Source organism: Hydractinia symbiolongicarpus, chromosome 11, assembly GCF_029227915.1.
Source record: "Hydractinia symbiolongicarpus strain clone_291-10 chromosome 11, HSymV2.1, whole genome shotgun sequence".
Taxonomy (NCBI): Eukaryota; Metazoa; Cnidaria; class Hydrozoa; order Anthoathecata; family Hydractiniidae; genus Hydractinia; species Hydractinia symbiolongicarpus.
In genome coordinates this window covers 18,653,514-18,667,853 of record NC_079885.1, presented here as the reverse complement: position 1 = coordinate 18,667,853, position 14,340 = coordinate 18,653,514, and the positions used below count along the sequence as shown (strand labels likewise).

The window sequence follows — 14,340 nt, the reverse complement described above, 5'->3', positions numbered from 1 at the left end:
GCGTTCGCGTGAATCACTAGGAAGTTGCGTTCGCTGTCTCGGAGAGTGTGGTCCCTGTAGGCAATACGTCGTACTAGTGGCTTGCGTTACATCTAGTTTGTTTCTACTGCAGTTCGACTCCTTTGGTTGTCTCTGAACTTTATTTCTTTCCTCGAGCCGATTTTGATTAGCTCGTATGTATTATTCTGCTAAAAAAAAAAAAAAAACTTGTGAGCGGGATACGGCCGAAAGGCCCTTGGCTCAACCCCTGCCGTCTGCGGCCTTCACTCTTTGCATTTGGAAAGCCATTGAGTTGACCGTGCTTACCAAGTCTCTGTGAGCGAGATGAGAGATAGGCCCGCGTATGGCCTCCTGCACGTTTTTTCATTTAGACTAGTGATCGTCCCGCCGAAGCGAGACAGTAGAAAAATCGTCTATATACTCATCGTTTTGGCCTTCTCCACGGAAATCTTTAGTAAAAGGCGAAAGATTTGTGCGTGAACTGAAGAAAGCCCAGAGTTGTCGTAAGTCGGCGCGACCTGTTGTACCTTCGAGCCGACTTAACCTTTGCTTGTGGTGTGCCGCTTGCCAGTGTGTCCGTTCGTAGAGGACGCTTAAAAGGTGCTGCATCGTGAGGTGTAGACTTGACACAAGGACTTTCACCTTTCTGATCTACATCACCTAGTTGAGTGCGTTCGCGTGAATCACTAGGAAGTTGCGTTCGCTGTCTCGGAGAGTGTGGTCCCTGTAGGCAATACGTCGTACTAGTGGCTTGCGTTACATCTAGTTTGTTTCTACTGCAGTTCGACTCCTTTGGTTGTCTCTGAACTTTATTTCTTTCCTCGAGCAGATTTTGATTAGCTCGTATGTATTATTCTGCTAAAAAAAAAAAAACTTGTGAGCGGGATACGGCCGAAAGGCCCTTGGCTCAACCCCTGCCGTCTGCGGCCTTCACTCTTCGCATTTGGAAAGCCATTGAATGGACCGTGCTTACCAAGTCTCTGTGAGCGAGATGAGAGATAGGCCCGCGTACGGCCTCCTGCACGTTTTTTCATTTAGACTAGTGATCGTCCCGCCGAAGCGAGACAGTAGAAAAATCGTCTATGTACTCATCGTTTTGGCTTTCTCCACGGAAATCTTTAGTAAAAGGCGAAAGATTTGTGCGTGAACTGAAGAAAGCCCAGAGTTGTCGTAAGTCGGCGCGACCTGTTGTGCCTTCGAGCCGACTTAACCTTTGCTTGTGGTGTGCCGATTGCCAGTGTGTCCGTTCGTAGAGGACGCTTAAAAGGTGCTGCATCGTGAGGTGTAGACTTGACACAAGGACTTTCACCTTTCTGATCTACATCACCTAGTTCAGTGCGTTCGCGTGAATCACTAGGAAGTTGCGTTCGCTGTCTCGGAGAGTGTGGTCCCTGTAGGCAATACGTCGTACTAGTGGCTTGCGTTACATCTAGTTTGTTTCTACTGCAGTTCGACTCCTTTGGTTGTCTCTGAACTTTATTTCTTTCCTCGAGCCGATTTTGATTAGCTCGTATATATTATTCTGCTAAAAAAAAAAAAACTTGTGAGCGGGATACGGCCGAAAGGCCCTTGGCTCAACCCCTGCCGTCTGCGGCCTTCACTCTTCGCATTTGGAAAGCCATTGAGTGGACCGTGCTTACCAAGTCTCTGTGAGCGAGATGAGAGATAGGCAAGCGTATGGCCTCCTGCACGTTTTTTCATTTAGACTAGTGATCGTCCCGCCGAAGGGAGACAGTAGAAAAATTGTCTCTATACTCATCGTTTTGGCCTTCTCCACGGAAATCTTTAGTAAAAGGCGAAAGATTTGTGCGTGAACTGAAGAAAGCCCAGAGTTGTCGTAAGTCGGCGCGACCTGTTGTGCCTTCGAGCCGACTTAACCTTTGCTTGTGGTGTGCCGCTTGCCAGTGTGTACGTTCGTAGAGGACGCTTAAAAGGTGCTGCATCGTGAGGTGTAGACTTGACACAAGGACTTTCACTTTTCTGATCTACATCACCTAGTTCAGTGCGTTCGCGTGAATCACTAGGAAGTTGCGTTCGCTGTCTCGGAGAGTGTGGTCCCTGTAGGCAATACGTCGTACTAGTGGCTTGCGTTACATCTAGTTTGTTTCTACTGCAGTTCGACTCCTTTGGTTGTCTCTGAACTTTATTTCTTTCCTCGAGCCGATTTTGATTAGCTCGTATGTATTATTCTGCTAAAAAAAAAAAAAAACTTGTGAGCGGGATACGGCCGAAAGGCCCTTGGCTCAACCCCTGCCGTCTGCGGCCTTCACTCTTTGCATTTGGAAAGCCATTGAGTGGACCGTGCTTACCAAGTCTCTGTGAGCGAGATGAGAGATAGGCCCGCGTATGGCCTCCTGCACGTTTTTTCATTTAGACTAGTGATCGTCCCGCCGAAGCGAGACAGTAGAAAAATCGTCTATATACTCATCGTTTTGGCCTTCTCCACGGAAATCTTTAGTAAAAGGCGAAAGATTTGTGCGTAAAGTGAAGAAAGCCCAGAGTTGTCGTAAGTCGGCGCGACCTGTTGTGCCTTCGAGCCGACTTAACCTTTGCTTGTGGTGTGCCGCTTGCCAGTGTGTCCGTTCGTAGAGGACGCTTAAAAGGTGCTGCATCGTGAGGTGTAGACTTGACACAAGGACTTTCACCTTTCTGATCTACATCACCTAGTTGAGTGCGTTCGCGTGAATCACTAGGAAGTTGCGTTCGCTGTCTCGGAGAGTGTGGTCCCTGTAGGCAATACGTCGTACTAGTGGCTTGCGTTACATCTAGTTTGTTTCTACTGCAGTTCGACTCCTTTGGTTGTCTCTGAACTTTATTTCTTTCCTCGAGCCGATTTTGATTAGCTCGTATGTATTATTCTGCTAAAAAAAAAAAAAAACTTGTGAGCGGGATACGGCCGAAAGGCCCTTGGCTCAACCCCTGCCGTCTGCGGCCTTCACTCTTCGCATTTGGAAAGCCATTGAGTGGACCGTGCTTACCAAGTCTCTGTGAGCGAGATGAGAGATAGGCCCGCGTATGGCCTCCTGCACGTTTTTTCATTTAGACTAGTGATCGTCCCGCCGAAGGGAGACAGTAGAAAAATCGTCTATATACTCATCGTTTTGGCCTTCTCCACGGAAATCTTTAGTAAAAGGCGAAAGATTTGTGCGTGAACTGAAGAAAGCCCAGAGTTGCCGTAAGTCGGCGCGACCTGTTGTGCCTTCGAGCCGACTTAACCTTTGCTTGTGGTGTGCCGCTTGCCAGTGTGTCCGTTCGTAGAGGACGCTTAAAAGGTGCTGCATCGTGAGGTGTAGACTTGATACAAGGACTTTCACCTTTCTGATCTACATCACCTAGTTCAGTGCGTTCGCGTGAATCACTAGGAAGTTGCGTTCGCTGTCTCGGAGAGTGTGGTCCCTGTAGGCAATACGTCGTACTAGGGGCTTGCGTTACATATAGTTTGTTTCTACTGCAGTTCGACTCCTTTGGTTGTCTCTGAACTTTATTTCTTTCCTCGAGCCGATTTTGATTAGCTCGTATATATTATTCTGCTAAAAAAAAAAAAAAACTTGTGAGCGGGATACGGCCGAAAGGCCCTTGGCTCAACCCCTGCCGTCTGCGGCCTTCACTCTTCGCATTTGGAAAGCCATTGAGTGGACCGTGCTTACCAAGTCTCTGTGAGCGAGATGAGAGATAGGCCCGCGTATGGCCTCCTGCACGTTTTTTCATTTAGACTAGTGATCGTCCCGCCGAAGCGAGACAGTAGAAAAATCGTCTATATACTCATCGTTTTGGCCTTCTCCACGGAAATCTTTAGTAAAAGGCGAAAGATTTGTGCGTGAACTGAAGAAAGCCCAGAGTTGTCGTAAGTCGGCGCGACCTGTTGTGCCTTCGAGCCGACTTAACCTTTGCTTGTGGTGTGCCGCTTGCCAGTGTGTCCGTTCGTAGAAGACGCTTAAAAGGTGCTGCATCGTGAGGTGTAGACTTGACACAAGGACTTTCACCTTTCTGATCTACATCACCTAGTTGAGTGCGTTCGCGTGAATCACTAGGAAGTTGCGGTCGCTGTCTCGGAGAGTGTGGTCCCTGTAGGCAATACGTCGTACTAGTGGCTTGCGTTACATCTAGTTTGTTTCTACTGCAGTTCGACTCCTTTGGTTGTCTCTGAACTTTATTTCTTTCCTCGAGCCGATTTTGATTAGCTCGTATGTATTATTCTGCTAAAAAAAAAAAACTTGTGAGCGGGATACGGCCGAAAGGCCCTTGGCTCAACCCCTGCCGTCTGCGGCCTTCACTCTTCGCATTTGGAAAGCCATTGAGTGGACCGTGCTTACCAAGTCTCTGTGAGCGAGATGAGAGATAGGCCTGCGTATGGCCTCCTGCACGTTTTTTCATTTAGACTAGTGATCGTCCCGCCGAAGCGAGACAGTAGAAAAATCGTCTATATACTCATCGTTTTGGCCTTCTCCACGGAAATCTTTAGTAAAAGGCGAAAGATTTGTGCGTGAACTGAAGAAAGCCCAGAGTTGTCGTAAGTCGGCGCGACCTGTTGTGCCTTCGAGCCGACTTAACCTTTGCTTGTGGTGTGCCGCTTGCCAGTGTGTCCGTTCGTAGAGGACGCTTAAAAGGTGCTGCATCGTGAGGTGTAGACTTGACACAAGGACTTTCACCTTTCTGATCTACATCACCTAGTTCAGTGCGTTCGCGTGAATCACTAGGAAGTTGCGTTCGCTGTCTCGGAGAGTGTGGTCCCTGTAGGCAATACGTCGTACTAGTGGCTTGCGTTACATCTAGTTTGTTTCTACTGCAGTTCGACTCCTTTGGTTGTCTCTGAACTTTATTTCTTTCCTCGAGCCGATTTTGATTAGCTCGTATGTATTATTCTGCTAAAAAAAAAAACCTTGTGAGCGGGATACGGCCGAAAGGCCCTTGGCTCAACCCCTGCCGTCTGCGGCCTTCACTCTTCGCATTTGGAAAGCCATTGAGTGGACCGTGCTTACCAAGTCTCTGTGAGCGAGATGAGAGATAGGCCCGCGTATGGCCTCCTGCACGTTTTTTCATTTAGACTAGTGATCGTCCCGCCGAAGCGAGACAGTAGAAAAATCGTCTATATACTCATCGTTTTGGCCTTCTCCACGGAAATCTTAAGTAAAAGGCGAAAGATTTGTGCGTGAACTGAAGAAAGCCCAGAGTTGTCGTAAGTCGGCGCGACCTGTTGTGCCTTCGAGCCGACTTAACCTTTGCTTGTGGTGTGCCGCTTGCCAGTGTGTCCGTTCGTAGAGGACGCTTAAAAGGTGCTGCATCGTGAGGTGTAGACTTGACACAAGGACTTTCACCTTTCTGATCTACATCACCTAGTTCAGTGCGTTCGCGTGAATCACTAGGAAGTTGCGTTCGCTGTCTCGGAGAGTGTGGTCCCTGTAGGCAATACGTCGTACTAGTGGCTTGCGTTACATCTAGTTTGTTTCTACTGCAGTTCGACTCCTTTGGTTGTCTCTGAACTTTATTTCTTTCCTCGAGCCGATTTTGATTAGCTCGTATGTATTATTCTGCTAAAAAAAAAAAACTTGTGAGCGGGATACGGCCGAAAGGCCCTTGGCTCAACCCCTGCCGTCTGCGGCCTTCACTCTTCGCATTTGGAAAGCCATTGAGTGGACCGTGCTTACCAAGTCTCTGTGAGCGAGATGAGAGATAGGCCTGCGTATGGCCTCCTGCACGTTTTTTCATTTAGACTAGTGATCGTCCCGCCGAAGCGAGACAGTAGAAAAATCGTCTATATACTCATCGTTTTGGCCTTCTCCACGGAAATCTTTAGTAAAAGGCGAAAGATTTGTGCGTGAACTGAAGAAAGCCCAGAGTTGTCGTAAGTCGGCGCGACCTGTTGTGCCTTCGAGCCGACTTAACCTTTGCTTGTGGTGTGCCGCTTGCCAGTGTGTCCGTTCGTAGAGGACGCTTAAAAGGTGCTGCATCGTGAGGTGTAGACTTGACACAAGGACTTTCACCTTTCTGATCTACATCACCTAGTTGAGTGCGTTCGCGTGAATCACTAGGAAGTTGCGTTCGCTGTCTCGGAGAGTGTGGTCCCTGTAGGCAATACGTCGTACTAGTGGCTTGCGTTACATCTAGTTTGTTTCTACTGCAGTTCGACTCCTTTGGTTGTCTCTGAACTTTATTTCTTTCCTCGAGCCGATTTTGATTAGCTCGTATGTATTATTCTGCTAAAAAAAAAAAACTTGTGAGCGGGATACGGCCGAAAGGCCCTTGGCTCAACCCCTGCCGTCTGCGGCCTTCACTCTTCGCATTTGGAAAGCCATTGAGTGGACCGTGCTTACCAAGTCTCTGTGAGCGAGATGAGAGATAGGCCCGCGTATGGCCTCCTGCACGTTTTTTCATTTAGACTAGTGATCGTCCCGCCGAAGCGAGACAGTAGAAAAATCGTCTATATACTCATCGTTTTGGCCTTCTCCACGGAAATCTTTAGTAAAAGGCGAAAGATTTGTGCGTGAACTGAAGAAAGCCCAGAGTTGTCGTAAGTCGGCGCGACCTGTTGTGCCTTCGAGCCGACTTAACCTTTGCTTGTGGTGTGCCGCTTGCCAGTGTGTCCGTTCGTAGAGGACGCTTAAAAGGTGCTGCATCGTGAGGTGTAGACTTGACACAAGGACTTTCACCTTTCTGATCTACATCACCTAGTTCAGTGCGTTCGCGTGAATCACTAGGAAGTTGCGTTCGCTGTCTCGGAGAGTGTGGTCCCTGTAGGCAATACGTCGTACTAGTGGCTTGCGTTACATCTAGTTTGTTTCTACTGCAGTTCGACTCCTTTGGTTGTCTCTGAACTTTATTTCTTTCCTCGAGCCGATATTAATTAGCTCGTATATATTATTCTGCTAAAAAAAAAAAAAAACTTGTGAGCGGGATACGGCCGAAAGGCCCTTGGCTCAACCCCTGCCGTCTGTGGCCTTCACTCTTCGCATTTGGAAAGCCATTGAGTGGACCGTGCTTACCAAGTCTCTGTGAGCGAGATGAGAGATAGGCCCGCGTATGGCCTCCTGCACGTTTTTTCATTTAGACTAGTGATCGTCCCGCCGAAGCGAGACAGTAGAAAAATCGTCTATATACTCATCGTTTTGGCCTTCTCCACGAAAATCTTTAGTAGAAGGCGAAAGATTTGTGCGTGAACTGAAGAAAGCCCAGAGTTGTCGTAAGTCGGCGCGACCTGTTGTGCCTTCGAGCCGACTTAACCTTTGCTTGTGGTGTGCCGCTTGCCAGTGTGTCCGTTCGTAGAGGACGCTCAAAAGGTGCTGCATCGTGAGGTGTAGACTTGACACAAGGACTTTCACCTTTCTGATCTACATCACCTAGTTCAGTGCGTTCGCGTGAATCACTAGGAAGTTGCGTTCGCTGTCTCGGAGAGTGTGGTCCCTGTAGGCAATACGTCGTACTAGTGGCTTGCGTTACATCTAGTTTGTTTCTACTGCAGTTCGACTCCTTTGGTTGTCTCTGAACTTTATTTCTTTCCTCGAGCCGATTTTGATTAGCTCGTATGTATTATTCTGCTAAAAAAAAAAAAACTTGTGAGCGGGATACGGCCGAAAGGCCCTTGGCTCAACCCCTGCCGTCTGCGGCCTTCACTCTTTGCATTTGGAAAGCCATTGAGTGGACCGTGCTTACCAAGTCTCTGTGAGCGAGATGAGAGATAGGCCCGCGTATGGCCTCCTGCACGTTTTTTCATTTAGACTAGTGATCGTCCCGCCGAAGCGAGACAGTAGAAAAATCGTCTATATACTCATCGTTTTGGCCTTCTCCACGGAAATCTTTAGTAAAAGGCGAAAGATATGTGCGTGAACTGAAGAAAGCCCAGAGTTGTCGTAAGTCGGCGCGACCTGTTGTACCTTCGAGCCGACTTAACCTTTGCTTGTGGTGTGCCGCTTGCCAGTGTGTCCGTTCGTAGAGGACGCTTAAAAGGTGCTGCATCGTGAGGTGTAGACTTGACACAAGGACTTTCACCTTTCTGATCTACATCACCTAGTTGAGTGCGTTCGCGTGAATCACTAGGAAGTTGCGTTCGCTGTCTCGGAGAGTGTGGTCCCTGTAGGCAATACGTCGTACTAGTGGCTTGCGTTACATCTAGTTTGTTTCTACTGCAGTTCGACTCCTTTGGTTGTCTCTGAACTTTATTTCTTTCCTCGAGCCGATTTTGATTAGCTCGTATATATTATTCTGCTAAAAAAAAAAAAACTTGTGAGCGGGATACGGCCGAAAGGCCCTTGGCTCAACCCCTGCCGTCTGCGGCCTTCACTCTTCGCATTTGGAAAGCCATTGAGTGGACCGTGCTTACCAAGTCTCTGTGAGCGAGATGAGAGATAGGCAAGCGTATGGCCTCCTGCACGTTTTTTCATTTAGACTAGTGATCGTCCCGCCGAAGGGAGACAGTAGAAAAATTGTCTCTATACTCATCGTTTTGGCCTTCTCCACGGAAATCTTTAGTAAAAGGCGAAAGATTTGTGCGTGAACTGAAGAAAGCCCAGAGTTGTCGTAAGTCGGCGCGACCTGTTGTGCCTTCGAGCCGACTTAACCTTTGCTTGTGGTGTGCCGCTTGCCAGTGTGTCCGTTCGTAGAGGACGCTTAAAAGGTGCTGCATCGTGAGGTGTAGACTTGACACAAGGACTTTCACTTTTCTGATCTACATCACCTAGTTCAGTGCGTTCGCGTGAATCACTAGGAAGTTGCGTTCGCTGTCTCGGAGAGTGTGGTCCCTGTAGGCAATACGTCGTACTAGTGGCTTGCGTTACATCTAGTTTGTTTCTACTGCAGTTCGACTCCTTTGGTTGTCTCTGAACTTTATTTCTTTCCTCGAGCCGATTTTGATTAGCTCGTATGTATTATTCTGCTAAAAAAAAAAAAAAACTTGTGAGCGGGATACGGCCGAAAGGCCCTTGGCTCAACCCCTGCCGTCTGCGGCCTTCACTCTTTGCATTTGGAAAGCCATTGAGTGGACCGTGCTTACCAAGTCTCTGTGAGCGAGATGAGAGATAGGCAAGCGTATGGCCTCCTGCACGTTTTTTCATTTAGACTAGTGATCGTCCCGCCGAAGGGAGACAGTAGAAAAATTGTCTCTATACTCATCGTTTTGGCCTTCTCCACGGAAATCTTTAGTAAAAGGCGAAAGATTTGTGCGTGAACTGAAGAAAGCCCAGAGTTGTCGTAAGTCGGCGCGACCTGTTGTGCCTTCGAGCCGACTTAACCTTTGCTTGTGGTGTGCCGCTTGCCAGTGTGTCCGTTCGTAGAGGACGCTTAAAAGGTGCTGCATCGTGAGGTGTAGACTTGACACAAGGACTTTCACTTTTCTGATCTACATCACCTAGTTCAGTGCGTTCGCGTGAATCACTAGGAAGTTGCGTTCGCTGTCTCGGAGAGTGTGGTCCCTGTAGGCAATACGTCGTACTAGTGGCTTGCGTTACATCTAGTTTGTTTCTACTGCAGTTCGACTCCTTTGGTTGTCTCTGAACTTTATTTCTTTCCTCGAGCCGATTTTGATTAGCTCGTATGTATTATTCTGCTAAAAAAAAAAAAAAACTTGTGAGCGGGATACGGCCGAAAGGCCCTTGGCTCAACCCCTGCCGTCTGCGGCCTTCACTCTTTGCATTTGGAAAGCCATTGAGTGGACCGTGCTTACCAAGTCTCTGTGAGCGAGATGAGAGATAGGCCCGCGTATGGCCTCCTGCACGTTTTTTCATTTAGACTAGTGATCGTCCCGCCGAAGCGAGACAGTAGAAAAATCGTCTATATACTCATCGTTTTGGCCTTCTCCACGGAAATCTTTAGTAAAAGGCGAAAGATTTGTGCGTGAACTGAAGAAAGCCCAGAGTTGTCGTAAGTCGGCGCGACCTGTTGTACCTTCGAGCCGACTTAACCTTTGCTTGTGGTGTGCCGCTTGCCAGTGTGTCCGTTCGTAGAGGACGCTTAAAAGGTGCTGCATCGTGAGGTGTAGACTTGACACAAGGACTTTCACCTTTCTGATCTACATCACCTAGTTGAGTGCGTTCGCGTGAATCACTAGGAAGTTGCGTTCGCTGTCTCGGAGAGTGTGGTCCCTGTAGGCAATACGTCGTACTAGTGGCTTGCGTTACATCTAGTTTGTTTCTACTGCAGTTCGACTCCTTTGGTTGTCTCTGAACTTTATTTCTTTCCTCGAGCCGATTTTGATTAGCTCGTATGTATTATTCTGCTAAAAAAAAAAAAAACTTGTGAGCGGGATACGGCCGAAAGGCCCTTGGCTCAACCCCTGCCGTCTGCGGCCTTCACTCTTCGCATTTGGAAAGCCATTGAATGGACCGTGCTTACCAAGTCTCTGTGAGCGAGATGAGAGATAGGCCCGCGTATGGCCTCCTGCACGTTTTTTCATTTAGACTAGTGATCGTCCCGCCGAAGCGAGACAGTAGAAAAATCGTCTATGTACTCATCGTTTTGGCCTTCTCCACGGAAATCTTTAGTAAAAGGCGAAAGATTTGTGCGTGAACTGAAGAAAGCCCAGAGTTGTCGTAAGTCGGCGCGACCTGTTGTGCCTTCGAGCCGACTTAACCTTTGCTTGTGGTGTGCCGCTTGCCAGTGTGTCCGTTCGTAGAGGACGCTTAAAAGGTGCTGCATCGTGAGGTGTAGACTTGACACAAGGACTTTCACTTTTCTGATCTACATCACCTAGTTCAGTGCGTTCGCGTGAATCACTAGGAAGTTGCGTTCGCTGTCTCGGAGAGTGTGGTCCCTGTAGGCAATACGTCGTACTAGTGGCTTGCGTTACATCTAGTTTGTTTCTACTGCAGTTCGACTCCTTTGGTTGTCTCTGAACTTTATTTCTTTCCTCGAGCCGATTTTGATTAGCTCGTATGTATTATTCTGCTAAAAAAAAAAAAAAAACTTGTGAGCGGTATGGCCGAAAGGCCCTTGGCTCAACCCCTGCCGTCTGCGGCCTTCACTCTTTGCATTTGGAAAGCCATTGAGTGGACCGTGCTTACCAAGTCTCTGTGAGCGAGATGAGAGATAGGCCCGCGTATGGCCTCCTGCACGTTTTTTCATTTAGACTAGTGATCGTCCCGCCGAAGCGAGACAGTAAAAAAATCGTCTATATACTCATCGTTTTGGCCTTCTCCACGGAAATCTTTAGTAAAAGGCGAAAGATTTGTGCGTGAACTGAAGAAAGCCCAGAGTTGTCGTAAGTCGGCGCGACCTGTTGTGCCTTCGAGCCGACTTAACCTTTGCTTGTGGTGTGCCGCTTGCCAGTGTGTCCGTTCGTAGAGGACGCTTAAAAGGTGCTGCATCGTGAGGTGTAGACTTGACACAAGGACTTTCACCTTTCTGATCTACATCACCTAGTTGAGTGCGTTCGCGTGAATCACTAGGAAGTTGCGTTCGCTGTCTCGGAGAGTGTGGTCCCTGTAGGCAATACGTCGTACTAGTGGCTTGCGTTACATCTAGTTTGTTTCTACTGCAGTTCGACTCCTTTGGTTGTCTCTGAACTTTATTTCTTTCCTCGAGCCGATTTTGATTAGCTCGTATATATTATTCTGCTAAAAAAAAAAAAAAACTTGTGAGCGGGATACGGCCGAAAGGCCCTTGGCTCAACCCCTGCCGTCTGCGGCCTTCACTCTTCGCATTTGGAAAGCCATTGAGTGGACCGTGCTTACCAAGTCTCTGTGAGCGAGATGAGAGATAGGCAAGCGTATGGCCTCCTGCACGTTTTTTCATTTAGACTAGTGATCGTCCTGCCGAAGGGAGACAGTAGAAAAATTGTCTCTATACTCATCGTTTTGGCCTTCTCCACGGAAATCTTTAGTAAAAGGCGAAAGATTTGTGCGTGAACTGAAGAAAGCCCAGAGTTGTCGTAAGTCGGCGCGACCTGTTGTGCCTTCGAGCCGACTTAACCTTTGCTTGTGGTGTGCCGCTTGCCAGTGTGTCCGTTCGTAGAGGACGCTTAAAAGGTGCTGCATCGTGAGGTGTAGACTTGACACAAGGACTTTCACTTTTCTGATCTACATCACCTAGTTCAGTGCGTTCGCGTGAATCACTAGGAAGTTGCGTTCGCTGTCTCGGAGAGTGTGGTCCCTGTAGGCAATACGTCGTACTAGTGGCTTGCGTTACATCTAGTTTGTTTCTACTGCAGTTCGACTCCTTTGGTTGTCTCTGAACTTTATTTCTTTCCTCGAGCCGATTTTGATTAGCTCGTATGTATTATTCTGCTAAAAAAAAAAAAAACTTGTGAGCGGGATACGGCCGAAAGGCCCTTGGCTCAACCCCTGCCGTCTGCGGCCTTCACTCTTTGCATTTGGAAAGCCATTGAGTGGACCGTGCTTACCAAGTCTCTGTGAGCGAGATGAGAGATAGGCCCGCGTATGGCCTCCTGCACGTTTTTTCATTTAGACTAGTGATCGTCCCGCCGAAGCGAGACAGTAGAAAAATCGTCTATATACTCATCGTTTTGGCCTTCTCCACGGAAATCTTTAGTAAAAGGCGAAAGATTTGTGCGTGAACTGAAGAAAGCCCAGAGTTGTCGTAAGTCGGCGCGACCTGCTGTACCTTCGAGCCGACTTAACCTTTGCTTGTGGTGTGCCGCTTGCCAGTGTGTCCGTTCGTAGAGGACGCTTAAAAGGTGCTGCATCGTGAGGTGTAGACTTGACACAAGGACTTTCACCTTTCTGATCTACATCACCTAGTTGAGTGCGTTCGCGTGAATCACTAGGAAGTTGCGTTCGCTGTCTCGGAGAGTGTGGTCCCTGTAGGCAATACGTCGTACTAGTGGCTTGCGTTACATCTAGTTTGTTTCTACTGCAGTTCGACTCCTTTGGTTGTCTCTGAACTTTATTTCTTTCCTCCAGCCGATTTTGATTAGCTCGTATGTATTATTCTGCTAAAAAAAAAAAAAAAACTTGTGAGCGGGATACGGCCGAAAGGCCCTTGGCTCAACCCCTGCCGTCTGCGGCCTTCACTCTTTGCATTTGGAAAGCCATTGAGTGGACCGTGCTTACCAAGTCTCTGTGAGCGAGATGAGAGATAGGCCCGCGTATGGCCTCCTGCACGTTTTTTCATTTAGACTAGTGATCGTCCCGCCGAAGCGAGACAGTAGAAAAATCGTCTATATACTCATCGTTTTGGCCTTCTCCACGGAAATCTTTAGTAAAAGGCGAAAGATTTGTGCGTGAACTGAAGAAAGCCCAGAGTTGTCGTAAGTCGGCGCGACCTGTTGTGCCTTCGAGCCGACTTAACCTTTGCTTGTGGTGTGCCGCTTGCCAGTGTGTCCGTTCGTAGAGGACGCTTAAAAGGTGCTGCATCGTGAGGTGTAGACTTGACACAAGGACTTTCACCTTTCTGATCTACATCACCTAGTTGAGTGCGTTAGCGTGAATCACTAGGAAGTTGCGTTCGCTGTCTCGGAGAGTGTGGTCCCTGTAGGCAATACGTCGTACTAGTGGCTTGCGTTACATCTAGTTTGTTTCTACTGCAGTTCGACTCCTTTGGTTGTCTCTGAACTTTATTTCTTTCCTCGAGCCGATTTTGATTAGCTCGTATGTATTATTCTGCTAAAAAAAAAAAACTTGTGAGCGGGATACGGCCGAAAGGCCCTTGGCTCAACCCCTGCCGTCTGCCGCCTTCACTCTTCGCATTTGGAAAGCCATTGAATGGACCGTGCTTACCAAGTCTCTGTGAGCGAGATGAGAGATAGGCCCGCGTATGGCCTCCTGCACGTTTTTTCATTTAGACTAGTGATCGTCCCGCCGAAGCGAGACAGTAGAAAAATCGTCTATATTCTCATCGTTTTGGCCTTCTCCACGGAAATCTTTAGTAAAAGGCGAAAGATTTGTGCGTGAACTGAAGAAAGCCCAGAGTTGTCGTAAGTCGGCGCGACCTGTTGTGCCTTCGAGCCGACTTAACCTTTGCTTGTGGTGTGCCGCTTGCCAGTGTGTCCGTTCGTAGAGGACGCTTAAAAGGTGCTGCATCGTGAGATATAGACTTGACACAAGGACTTTCACCTTTCTGATCTACATCACCTAGTTCAGTGCGTTCGCGTGAATCACTAGGAAGTTGCGTTCGCTGTCTCGGAGAGTGTGGTCCCTGTAGGCAATACGTCGTACTAGTGGCTTGCGTTACATCTAGTTTGTTTCTACTGCAGTTCGACTCCTTTGGTTGTCTCTGAACTTTATTTCTTGCCTCGAGCCGATTTTGATTAGCTCGTATGTATTATTCTGCTAAAAAAAAAAAAAAACTTGTGAGCGGGATACGGCCGAAAGGCCCTTGGCTCAACCCCTGCCGTCTGCGGCTTTCACTCTTCGCATTTGGAAAGCCATTGAGTGGACCGTGCTTACCAAGTCTCTG

At 48.2% G+C, this 14,340-nt stretch overlaps 21 non-coding genes across 21 annotated transcripts; all 21 read right to left on the bottom strand.

Annotated features, from left to right (window-relative positions):
* Positions 1–380: 380 nt before the first annotated feature.
* Positions 381–501, bottom strand: LOC130619503 (U5 spliceosomal RNA). The gene has a single exon (XR_008980243.1). It is a non-coding gene; the product is annotated as a U5 spliceosomal RNA (small nuclear RNA).
* Positions 502–1,047: 546 nt separating this feature from the next.
* LOC130619656 (U5 spliceosomal RNA) lies at positions 1,048–1,168 on the bottom strand. The gene has a single exon (XR_008980395.1). It is a non-coding gene; the product is annotated as a U5 spliceosomal RNA (small nuclear RNA).
* Positions 1,169–1,713: 545 nt separating this feature from the next.
* LOC130618828 (U5 spliceosomal RNA) lies at positions 1,714–1,835 on the bottom strand. The gene has a single exon (XR_008979573.1). It is a non-coding gene; the product is annotated as a U5 spliceosomal RNA (small nuclear RNA).
* A 548-nt stretch (positions 1,836–2,383) lies between these two features.
* On the bottom strand, positions 2,384–2,504 carry LOC130618813 (U5 spliceosomal RNA). Its single transcript, XR_008979558.1, has one exon. It is a non-coding gene; the product is annotated as a U5 spliceosomal RNA (small nuclear RNA).
* Positions 2,505–3,051: 547 nt separating this feature from the next.
* Positions 3,052–3,173, bottom strand: LOC130619722 (U5 spliceosomal RNA). Its single transcript, XR_008980461.1, has one exon. It is a non-coding gene; the product is annotated as a U5 spliceosomal RNA (small nuclear RNA).
* A 548-nt stretch (positions 3,174–3,721) lies between these two features.
* Positions 3,722–3,842, bottom strand: LOC130619502 (U5 spliceosomal RNA). Its single transcript, XR_008980242.1, has one exon. It is a non-coding gene; the product is annotated as a U5 spliceosomal RNA (small nuclear RNA).
* Positions 3,843–4,387: 545 nt separating this feature from the next.
* On the bottom strand, positions 4,388–4,508 carry LOC130619500 (U5 spliceosomal RNA). Its single transcript, XR_008980240.1, has one exon. It is a non-coding gene; the product is annotated as a U5 spliceosomal RNA (small nuclear RNA).
* A 545-nt stretch (positions 4,509–5,053) lies between these two features.
* LOC130619921 (U5 spliceosomal RNA) lies at positions 5,054–5,174 on the bottom strand. The gene has a single exon (XR_008980658.1). It is a non-coding gene; the product is annotated as a U5 spliceosomal RNA (small nuclear RNA).
* A 545-nt stretch (positions 5,175–5,719) lies between these two features.
* LOC130619499 (U5 spliceosomal RNA) lies at positions 5,720–5,840 on the bottom strand. Its single transcript, XR_008980238.1, has one exon. It is a non-coding gene; the product is annotated as a U5 spliceosomal RNA (small nuclear RNA).
* A 545-nt stretch (positions 5,841–6,385) lies between these two features.
* LOC130619498 (U5 spliceosomal RNA) lies at positions 6,386–6,506 on the bottom strand. The gene has a single exon (XR_008980237.1). It is a non-coding gene; the product is annotated as a U5 spliceosomal RNA (small nuclear RNA).
* A 548-nt stretch (positions 6,507–7,054) lies between these two features.
* LOC130619937 (U5 spliceosomal RNA) lies at positions 7,055–7,175 on the bottom strand. Its single transcript, XR_008980673.1, has one exon. It is a non-coding gene; the product is annotated as a U5 spliceosomal RNA (small nuclear RNA).
* A 546-nt stretch (positions 7,176–7,721) lies between these two features.
* LOC130619811 (U5 spliceosomal RNA) lies at positions 7,722–7,842 on the bottom strand. The gene has a single exon (XR_008980550.1). It is a non-coding gene; the product is annotated as a U5 spliceosomal RNA (small nuclear RNA).
* Positions 7,843–8,387: 545 nt separating this feature from the next.
* Positions 8,388–8,509, bottom strand: LOC130618827 (U5 spliceosomal RNA). Its single transcript, XR_008979572.1, has one exon. It is a non-coding gene; the product is annotated as a U5 spliceosomal RNA (small nuclear RNA).
* Positions 8,510–9,056: 547 nt separating this feature from the next.
* On the bottom strand, positions 9,057–9,178 carry LOC130618826 (U5 spliceosomal RNA). The gene has a single exon (XR_008979571.1). It is a non-coding gene; the product is annotated as a U5 spliceosomal RNA (small nuclear RNA).
* Positions 9,179–9,726: 548 nt separating this feature from the next.
* Positions 9,727–9,847, bottom strand: LOC130619497 (U5 spliceosomal RNA). Its single transcript, XR_008980236.1, has one exon. It is a non-coding gene; the product is annotated as a U5 spliceosomal RNA (small nuclear RNA).
* Positions 9,848–10,394: 547 nt separating this feature from the next.
* Positions 10,395–10,515, bottom strand: LOC130619664 (U5 spliceosomal RNA). Its single transcript, XR_008980402.1, has one exon. It is a non-coding gene; the product is annotated as a U5 spliceosomal RNA (small nuclear RNA).
* A 547-nt stretch (positions 10,516–11,062) lies between these two features.
* On the bottom strand, positions 11,063–11,183 carry LOC130618787 (U5 spliceosomal RNA). Its single transcript, XR_008979531.1, has one exon. It is a non-coding gene; the product is annotated as a U5 spliceosomal RNA (small nuclear RNA).
* Positions 11,184–11,730: 547 nt separating this feature from the next.
* LOC130619763 (U5 spliceosomal RNA) lies at positions 11,731–11,852 on the bottom strand. The gene has a single exon (XR_008980501.1). It is a non-coding gene; the product is annotated as a U5 spliceosomal RNA (small nuclear RNA).
* Positions 11,853–12,399: 547 nt separating this feature from the next.
* On the bottom strand, positions 12,400–12,520 carry LOC130619496 (U5 spliceosomal RNA). Its single transcript, XR_008980235.1, has one exon. It is a non-coding gene; the product is annotated as a U5 spliceosomal RNA (small nuclear RNA).
* A 549-nt stretch (positions 12,521–13,069) lies between these two features.
* Positions 13,070–13,190, bottom strand: LOC130619493 (U5 spliceosomal RNA). Its single transcript, XR_008980233.1, has one exon. It is a non-coding gene; the product is annotated as a U5 spliceosomal RNA (small nuclear RNA).
* A 545-nt stretch (positions 13,191–13,735) lies between these two features.
* On the bottom strand, positions 13,736–13,856 carry LOC130619792 (U5 spliceosomal RNA). Its single transcript, XR_008980531.1, has one exon. It is a non-coding gene; the product is annotated as a U5 spliceosomal RNA (small nuclear RNA).
* Positions 13,857–14,340: the final 484 nt, after the last annotated feature.